The sequence below is a fragment of the Sminthopsis crassicaudata genome, chromosome 6, assembly GCF_048593235.1.
Source record: "Sminthopsis crassicaudata isolate SCR6 chromosome 6, ASM4859323v1, whole genome shotgun sequence".
Classification (NCBI taxonomy): Eukaryota; Metazoa; Chordata; class Mammalia; order Dasyuromorphia; family Dasyuridae; genus Sminthopsis; species Sminthopsis crassicaudata.
The window spans coordinates 179,556,916-179,566,900 of NC_133622.1; the positions used below are offsets into that span (position 1 = coordinate 179,556,916).

General features: G+C 41.0%; 1 long non-coding RNA gene across 1 annotated transcript; it reads right to left on the reverse strand.

The window, feature by feature from the left end:
• Positions 1-380: 380 nt before the first annotated feature.
• LOC141547641 (uncharacterized) lies at positions 381-8,980 on the reverse strand. Its single transcript, XR_012483566.1, has 3 exons — positions 8,827-8,980; positions 1,312-1,494; positions 381-615 (listed from the first exon to the last, which is right to left on the reverse strand). It is a non-coding gene; the product is annotated as an uncharacterized LOC141547641 (long non-coding RNA).
• Between the last annotated feature and the right edge of the window lie 1,005 nt (positions 8,981-9,985).

Here is a 9,985-nt window from a genome sequence, read left to right on the forward strand (position 1 = left end):
ATCTGAATCCCAACCTCTCAGGATTATCTTACTTTGGATCACTCCTTTTCATGTATTATCTGCACAGGGTCCCTCTCCAGTCCAACTGCCCCGACTCTCCTCCATCTCCAGGCCTTTGCTTCTTCCCTATGCCAGCTGGGAGTGGACCACCTCTCCCCCCCTCCCCTCCCCTCCTCCCCACTGAAGTGCTCCATTCCATTATGAAGCCATTGTAATACCTCTCCTGTGAAACCCAGAGAGAAAGCTGTCTCTCCTTCCTCAGTTGCCTCAGTACTTACCTGGACCTCCCATGTATGCTGACCCCTCTTCTTGTTATCAGAGTATATGAGTCCTCCCCCTCCCCCATCTCTCCCCTGCCCCCATTCAAACAAAAAGCCAAATTGTTGCTTAACCCCTTCTTTTCAAATTCTTGCCATCCTATGGGCCCTTCAGGACCCCATTCTCCGGTTACAGCACAAATGTTTTCTTCTTCCTGGTGGTGACTTCATTACTTTGTTAGAAGGAGGTATAGATAGGTCCTATCCCCAAGGTGACTTCCCAACTAAGTGAGGCACACGGCACAGGTGGTCCTAGAGAAATCCTCCGTGCAGCGTTTGGCAGGTGCGCAGAGAAGCTCTAGAAAGCAAACAGAAATCATTTTCCTGGTCTCTTTCCCAGCATGCAGTTCTTTTCTCCCTCTTGAGCCCTGATTATCAGGGTTAACCATAGGGAAGACACCAAGTAGCCTCCTTTCCAAGTCCCGGACTCTATTCACTGGACCACACTATATTATTTTGTTTCTTAGTGTGCATGAAGTGGGATTAAAAAAAAGGACTGGGTTCACAATTAAAAAGAAAAAAACAGTTTGGGGCTCAGCAAATACCCAGAGCAGTCATAGTATGAAAAAGCAGCTCACATTTTGGGTAGTTCTCTGTCTAGGTCAGATGAATGTCCTCTGCGAGCCAATGGCTCCTTGGGTGAGCCTGAGATTATGGCACTGATGAATCTTATTGGCTGTTCATTGGGCAAAGAATACAGGGAATCTCTCTGCCATGTAGTCACGCAGAGTCCCAGATTCCATTAGCATGGGATGCATGGCAGCATGGGTATTCTTGGGGGTTCCACCCCCTGGGATTTTGTTCAAGGGCTCCTTAGGTCCCCATGATGCAAGGGTGGGGGAGACTAGGTGACCTGAGCACCCACATTCTTGGGGTCTTCTCCCGGGAAATAGGGGCCAAAGCTTGACCCATTGGTGAATGTCAGGGTTTGACTGGACACAGCAGGAGAAATCATGCAAAAGAAAATACATAATCCATGAGGCACAGGACTTACCAAATACCACCCCTCCATCACAAAGGGCGTGCTCGGAGAAAGAGAAGGTTGTCATAATGTTCTGAGGATTTGAAGGGCCATTGTGGAATTTGTTAGCTTTACAGATGCCAGGGGAATTCTCCGCAGGTGTCTCTACGGTCATCTGGCATTCAGCCTGGTCCCTCCGGTGTAAATTGGGGCAACCTTTGAACAGAGAAAGGGAAGGCTGAAAGGTCCGGCCATGATCTTGATGGGGCTCGCGGGCCAGTCTGTGAGTTCCTTGTGGCGACTGGAGCCTTTCCTTGGGGTTTGGGCTCCAAGGTAAAGACGTCAAGGTGACTCTAGTGAGGGTCAAAAGCTTCTCTGAGGGCTCAGCTGAAAGTCCCCTGGGGGTCCAGGCTCTGTCACAGACTGGCCTCTCTGGGGCTCTCTGGGACTCTATCTGGAAAATCTCTGAGCCCCCTTCCTCAGATGTACTGGGAGGGTCGAGGAACAACATGTGTAGAGCACAAATTTCATCCCGGTGGCCCTGGAGAAACATGAGCTGCACTCCTCTCCATTAGAGAGGACAGAGAACTTTCCTCCCAAGGCCTCCGAAGTAGAGGAAGAGACTGAGAGTCAGAGAGGGAAGTCACCATCACTTTGATAGTTTTGTATCCCTAGTAAGGCTGGGTCCAGAATTATTACTGGGGACTCAGTAGGAAGTTAAGATTTAAAGGCAAACTTTGATAGGCAGCCTTGGGGTTTCCTAAGCCACTAGTGGAGAGGGCTGCTCAAAGGGTAGGTCTCCAGCTAGCATTCAGCTGAAGTGGTCTCTTTTCCACTCCACTGCTGGATGCCTTGGTTCTTTCAGCTAATAATGCTTCTTTGGCCAACAAGAGTGGTTCTAGATTTTCTCCAAGGGTCTCTGTGATGCAATCAGAGTTTGTGGAGTCCTTCTAAGAAACCCTTGAAATGGTAGTGATAGAACTTCCTTTTTTTCTTCCTTTCTTCCTCTCCTCCTTCCTTCCTCCCAATATCCTCCCTCCATCATCCCTCTGTTCCTCTGTCCCTCCCTCCATTCCTTCCTTCCTTCCTTCCTTCCTTCCTTCCTTCCTTCCTTCCTTCCTTCCTTCCTTCCTTCCTTCCTTCCTTCCTTCCTTCCTTCCTTCCTTCCTTCCTTCCTTCTTTCTTTCCCCCCCTCTCTCCCTCTTTTCCTCTCTCTGTTCCTCTGTCCCTCCCTCCATTCCTTCCTTCCTCCCTCCCTCCTTTTTTCCCTCCCTCCCTTCCTTCTTTCCTTATTTACTAGCTTAAACTGAATGGCAAAGGCTTTCTGCAATAATTATGTAAGGTAGAAGGTACAAAGTTATTATCTCTATTTAATAGATAAAAATAATTAATTTGCCTTGCCCACTGATTAAACTTTTCATAGAGAAATTTCTCTGCCCAAATAAGTACTAAGCTAAAATTTAACCTTCATTGAGCCAAAGGTAGTTATAGAACCCTGCTTCAGAGTAGGGGAAAAAACTGGTACAAGGCCATTCATTGGTAAGGAAGATCTCATCCCATCCTACTCTCGTGTAATTTACTAGTTGAATTATTCTTTTATGATTTTCTTATTCTTGATATTATTTTTAAAGTTTTGAATTCTTTTCTATATTCTAGCTCCTCCATGACCCATTGAGGAAAAAACATTAATTATACATGTAAAATCATGCAGAACATATTTTCATATTGGCCATGTTGTAAGGAATATATAATAAAGAGAAAAAATTATGCTTCATTTTGCACTTATAATTCATCAACTCTCTCATTGGTAGTGGAAAGCATTTTTCAAAATAAGTACTCCAGAATTATTTTGGATCATTGTCTTGATTAGAGTAACTAAATCTTTCCCAGTTGATCATTGTTAAATTTTGTTGTTAATGTGTACAGTGGCTCTGCATACTTTACTTTATCAGTTCATATAGAACTACTCAGATTTGTCTGAAACCAATCCTCCTTTGTCATTTTTATGGCATAATATACCACAACCGTTCAGTCATTCCCTAATTGATGGGTATCCCTGAGATTTCCAGTTTTAAGAAAGTGAGCTTCTTGAGGAAGGTTAAGTACACTGGAAATGTTGGCCTATGTGTTTGTGTCCACTCCTTGGTTTTCTCATGTGTCAAATGGGATGGATTGTAGTCCCATTTGCTCTATTTTTTTGAGCAGAACTTTCCAGTACGGGCCAAGGAATTTGACTCTGGTGCTTCGGAAAAAGCAACTCTCCAGGCTGAGTTTGTTCATTAGATTTTGTTAGGTTAATCAGAGAAATCTGAAAACAGGATAGTTGCTCCTTTGATACAGTCATTGGACTCATTAGTTCCAGAGATATGCCAGAGATAGAAAAGAGTGAGTTTAAGAGGGATCCAAGGAGGAAGTTACTGCCAGGAGAAGGGTACTTCAATTCTGTTGGCATAGTGGACAGAGAACTAAATTTGTAAGTAAGAAGATCTGGATTTAAAATCTGCCTCAGATAAACTTAACAGATTATCCTGGAGACAGGCTCTCTGAGCCTAAATTTCCTTCTCTATAAAATGAGAATAATAATTCATCTCTATGAATATGATTAAGAGGACTCAGTGAGATGGCATGAGTTTTGTGAACATTGAGATGCTATATATAAATGCTAGCCAGAATGATGCTCCTGGTGAAGGGCTGAGAGATCCTGTCATATGATGAATGACTGAAAGAAATGGGGAGGATAAGCCCAGATAAGGGAAGTCAGGGGTGGGAGAGCTCTTTTCAAGGGCCTGAAAGTGGAATGAAAGACAAGGGGAAGAAATTAAAGAGAGGAAAATTCAAGGGGAATGTTGTGAAAAAGTTTCTGATCAAGAGCACTTAAAAAAAAGGCTGCTCAAAGTTTATTTGATTCTGTTGACTACAAAGTGAACAAAGTTACTGAGGCTGCTGGAAAGCACACAGGTGATTCAGATTCAGACTGAAACAATTGTGTGATTTCTTTTGTTTTTTTTTTGGGGTGTTTTGCTTTTGTTTTCTTTTAACAACAACCAAAAAACCACACATATAACACAATTACTTCTATACTTAAGCAGCTTCTCTATTCTAAGGGAATGGATGGGAGAGGAAAGGGAAAAGGAGGGAAAGGAGGGGGTTTTGATGTTTACCACACTTCAGAAGTGGAGTGAGTGGCAAGGAGCTGTCACTCATGCAAAAGGTCCAGTTTTGCTGGACTAACTGACATTTGCTCATGGCCATCTGAGCCAGGTCACAGGTGATTATGCTATGAGCAACCTGGAAGTCCCTGAGTGCTCTGGGGATTCTGATACAGTTGTCAGAAAGGATGACTCGACTTCCCAAAGAAGCAGCCTGCCCATCAGTGGCTGAGGTCTGATTAGGGAAGACCAGGATGGTGGGGGATCACTTCCCCAGAGTACTCAGGACTTCCACAAGAGCTGCTGCTGAATGGAACCCACTGGACAGGATTGCCGCCAGGCTTCTTGTTCTTCTTGTGAACCTTAGTAGTGGCTCCTGAGCAGCCCATCAAACAAGTGGACTTCCGCAGATGATCACAGGTGACCTGACTCGGGGGAAGGATATGCTAGGAGATAACGAGAGGATACTTCATGGCAACAGAAAATGTGAGAGTTCTTTGATTTATGAGAGCATTTTCCCAAACTGGAATGGGCAGCCTTGGGAGGGAGTAACTAACTTCTCCCTCTGTACAGAGACTGTCTGACTACCTAGGTCATCCTCCAGAGGAGTCTCTACAGGTGTGAGTGGGACAAGAGGGACACTGAGGCCCATTCCTGGGCAGGCTTTTTAAGCCTTCATCAAGTCTAACTTCATTGAACAAGAACATACTTTTATTGATCCCTTTTGGTTTTGCCTCATATTTTGCCTTTACATTATTCCTCATCAACACTTCCTATGCTCCTCTGAATTCTTCATATTCTTCATTTCTTATGTAGGGAAGACCCCCACATGTAGAGGGTTCTGGGCCCATATATAGGGACACTGAGGCCCATTCTGTGGCAAGTACTGTCATTGTGGGGCTTGAAGGGAGTCAGTAGAGACAACTCTATCCTCCTCTTCCTCCACCTTTCTCCAAGGGAGACTTATCATTCCTGCCAAGAGAGGAAGCAGAAAGCTGGGGCAGGAGGCCACTCTGCTTTCCTAAGGAGGAGGATTAGAATTATATCTAGATAATTATATTATTAATATGTCTTTAGATATTTTATCTGTTGTTATATCTGGAGCCAAAAGTAAACCTTTCTGTTCCTTTAAATGTTGTTAGTTTGGGGGTTATGATTTCTGATTCACTCTAACTTTATCTCATTATTAGTAGGGGGAAGGAGGATCTCAAGTTCTGTGTCCTAGACTTGATCCTATTTCCCATCAAATCACAATTCCACAATGAATACATATAACAAATGGCAAATAAACCCATATGTTTAAATTGGCAACAAAACAAATAAAAAAACATACATAGGAGAATAAATGCCAGATAATAGAGTGAAGGAGGTCTCCCACTGGGAGTGAGATAGCTCAGCTCAACCAAGAAAATGTCCTGGATTTTCTCCAAGGAGAAACTCTCCAAAATCTCTAGGGGAGCTGGATATAGGAACATGATGGAAAGTGCCTGAAACGTGAATGTCTGCCTGGTCTTTTCCTCCAGCAATCTGAAGTGGGATTGGGCTCTTCCATCTTCTCTCTGAATGATAAGTCCAAAGCAATTCTTTTCAAAGACTGATGAATCTCACAGGGAACTAGAACTTGAAGAGCATAAAAGGGGATTCATGAAGATTGGAGATCTCTCATCAATTTTACCTGACCCCTCATGCAGGCCAGAGCTTTCATTTCCACCAATCAGGAGAGAATTCCATTTCAATGGTTTTGGAACAAGGATTAAATTTATATCCTACTAAAATTCTATCATGTTCATATATCACAATTTGATTTGCTATTTCACTGCTGAGGGACATTCACTTGGTTTCCAGACCTCAGCTATCACAACAAAAAGTATTGTTTTGGTGTGCATTGGCCCTTTCTTTCTGTCTTTTGTGTTCTTGGTATATATATATCTAGCAGTGTGATCAAATGCATGAACTTTTTAATAATTTTTAAAGCATAATTTCAAATTGTTTTTCAGAATTTGCATTTCTACCAAGAGTATATTACTCTGCCTTTCCTTCTATAATCCTTTTTTCATTATATACTTATATACATTAAAAAAATTTCCAGTTTACTAGATGTAAAATTGAAACTCAAGAGTTTTTAATTAATATTTCTCTTTTTAGTGATTTGGAGCAATCTTTCAAATGGTTGTTGATAGTTTACAATTCTTTTCTCCATTGAAGAATGGTCCTTAGTTATATATTAGTTATATTAGTTCTTAGTTATACATCCATGTATTCCTCCATCCCTCTATGTAAAGTTCAGAAAAACCTGGAAAGACTTATATGAATTATTAAAAAAGTGAAGAGAGCAGAACTAGTAGATCATGTACAGTTACAGCAGTATTGTACAGTGAACAACTGTGAATGACTTAGCTATTCTTGGTAATACAATGATCCCAGACAATCCCAAAGGATTTATGATGATGATTATCTCCCTCCAGGGAAAGTTCTGATGGAGACTGAATGCAAACTGTTTTTACTTTCTCTCTTTTATTTTTTAGAAGTTTGAGTTTTCTCCTAGAGAATTACTAATGTACTAATTTGTTTTACATAGTTACTCATTGTTCATAGTATAACCTACCTCTGATTGCTTGCCATCTTAGAGAATGGGGAGGAGAAAGAAGAAAAGAGGAAGAGTAGGAGAGAATTTTAAAATCAAAACTTAAAAGAATGAATGTTAAAAATTGTTTTTACATGTAATTGGGGAAAATAAAAATATCATATCAAAATTATCTATTTTCTTTTGATTGCCTTTATGTCCTCTATTATGTACTTCACTTTTAAAAAATTTATTAATCTCTCTCTCTCTCTCTCCTCCTCTCATCTCCTTTTCTCCCCCCATACTTAGATGAGCATTTCAAAATTTTTCCCCTCTCTTCCAATTGCTTATTTTAGGATCCCCTTTTTTGTTTCCTTTTTCAAGAAGTTTTCCTCTTCTGTATCTCCCCTTCCTGTGTATCTCCCATTCCAGTTTATTCTAAGTTTTATTTTCTTATTGATGAGTTGTACTTATTCCTTCTGTTCCCCTAAAAGTTTGTGGGAAAGATTTGATAGGCAAGGGGAGAACCAGGTTTGAGTTACTTCTTTTATCCAATTTTAATAGTATTACTTTTGCATGTCATATATTCTGCCTTCTTCATTCTGTTTCTTATTCTGAGGAATATAATTTATGAGGACTTTCATTTTCTTCTATCATTCTTTCACCTAAGTATTCTTATGTCTTGGTATGTTATTTGTGCTCGCTTTCTCTAAGCTTCTAATTCTTTGGTGAGATTCCTAGCATGTTTTAAAATTTTCCTATTTTGTACTTTATATTTTAAAATTCTATATTGACAATTCTGATTCAGCCTTGAATTTGTTCCTAATTTTTCATGTATTTTGTTTCATTTTTGAACCATTCTGTTCTATAACAATTGTTACTATCCCATGACAATGAGCCTGGAAGAGGATAGGTGACCAGATTTACATACGTAGTATATTTCTGAGGCAGAATTTGAATCTGGGTCTTTCTGATGCGGGGCCCAAAGCTTGATCCACTGTGCCATGCTGCCTCTCACAAATGGAAAGGGCAGAACCAGAGTTACAATTCAGATGCTCTGCTTCTAAGAGTTAGTGCCTTTTCTACTATACCAAACTTCCTCCTTTGATCACTTCAGTAATTTATTCATTCAACAAACTTTTAAAAAAAGTAACAATTGTGTTGGAGTACTTTGCTTTACTCATGGGGAAGTGTAAGTTGGAAATAAAAATGACAAATCATATTTCTATGTGGATGTTATGCACAAACCCTAGAAGTCAAGGGAATACAAGTGTTAATATACTCTTTTTGCTCAAAAAAGGAAATTGAGGTTCAAAGGAGTGATTTATCCTAGTTAAGACCCTATAGATATCTCCTTGCACCCATCTTGCCCATTGTAGGATTCTTAGGTCACATGGAAATCTTGGGAGCCCTTGTGCTCTATGCATTTCTGTCTGTGTCCACCTGCTTATTCAGGAAGACCGCTTGGAGAAATCTTGGTGGTCCCCAGCCTAATGTCTGTCCCTCTGATTTATTCAGGAAATAGGACTTGGAGTCAGGGGATAGGATTGAAATCCAAGTGGAGCCTTATGACAATCACTTAACCTCTCTCCCTGAGGTGCCCAGAGTGATCACTAAGGAAGGTCCTTTCCAACTCCAAATCCATGGCCCCTGTGATCTGTCCATTCCCCTTATTCTACCCCGAAAGAAACAGAGAACCAGAGAAGAAAAAAGAGCCAGGAACATAGTCTTTGGGGCAGGCTGGGCTGAGCTGGCCTCCCGTGGCACCCGCCTTTCACAGACTGAGTTCCCAGGAGTCCACAAAGACCTGAGGCAGAGAACAGAGAAGGGACTCACCTTGCTTCTCCAAGCACGAAAGGACAAGTCTCATTGTGGCTCCATCATAACTTCATGCCTCTACTACTTACGGGGACTAGAACCTAAAGAAACCTTGGCTGGATCAGCCAAGCTGCTAATGTGACTCCCTCTGTGATGTCGCGGTTGTTGCTATGACGATTGGCACCCATACATTCTATCTTTTTTCCATAAAGCACATAGAAAAATACTGGACTTTCTAAGCTCGATGGCCATTGGCCCATTGGCTAGTTATTGTCTCTTTGGACCTCAGTTTCCTTATCTCTAAAGTGGGGTTGATGATGATGATCATGATGATGATATCTACCTTCCAGGGCTGTATGGGATGAATGAGATTGAGGATGGAAAGCACTGTGCCAACCTAAATTTAGAAATACTTCTGGTACTCACCTTCTAACTAAACACCACTTTTAAGGATAGCCATTGGGAAGCTGGAGAGTGTCCAGAAGGGGCAATGGGGAGGAGTTGGAGATGGGGTTTTAGGAGAATGAATTTAAAGGAAGTAAGCATGTTTAGTATGGAGAAAGAAAGACTTGGGAGGGAGCTGCGAGCCACCTTGAAGTATTTGAAGGAAGGAATGGATTTTATTCTGCTGGGTTCTGGGTTTTACGGACCAATTGAGAAACAGGGATCTGTTTCTATTTGAATCTGCCATCCCTGATAGCATAAAACATGTACAAAAAATAAATGAAAAGAGGAAATAAAGATGAAATTAATGACATATTTTTAAAAATGTAGGATCTTTGAGATTTTTTTAAAATTTAAATTAGATTTAAAAAAACATTTAAAATTATAGGGACTGGAACTGTGATTCCATTTGTATAAGGAACTCCTAGGTGAAGAAATTTCCTCAAAAGAAGTCAGCCCCTTTTCTGCAATTTATTATCTTATAGTTGCTATAAGTGGTCTAAGGGATTGGGTAATGGACTCAGGAAGATCAGAATTCAAATCCTGCTACAGCTATTTACTAGCTCCATGATCTTAGGCAAATCACTTTATTCTTGGACTTCAGTTTCCTCATCAATAAAATGAGGATAGTAATGACTTCTCAGGGCTGTTATGAGGAACATATACATAAAGACCTTTGGGAATGTTAAAGTGCTACAAAGTAACTGTTGTTAATAAATTTTTATAGAGCTGC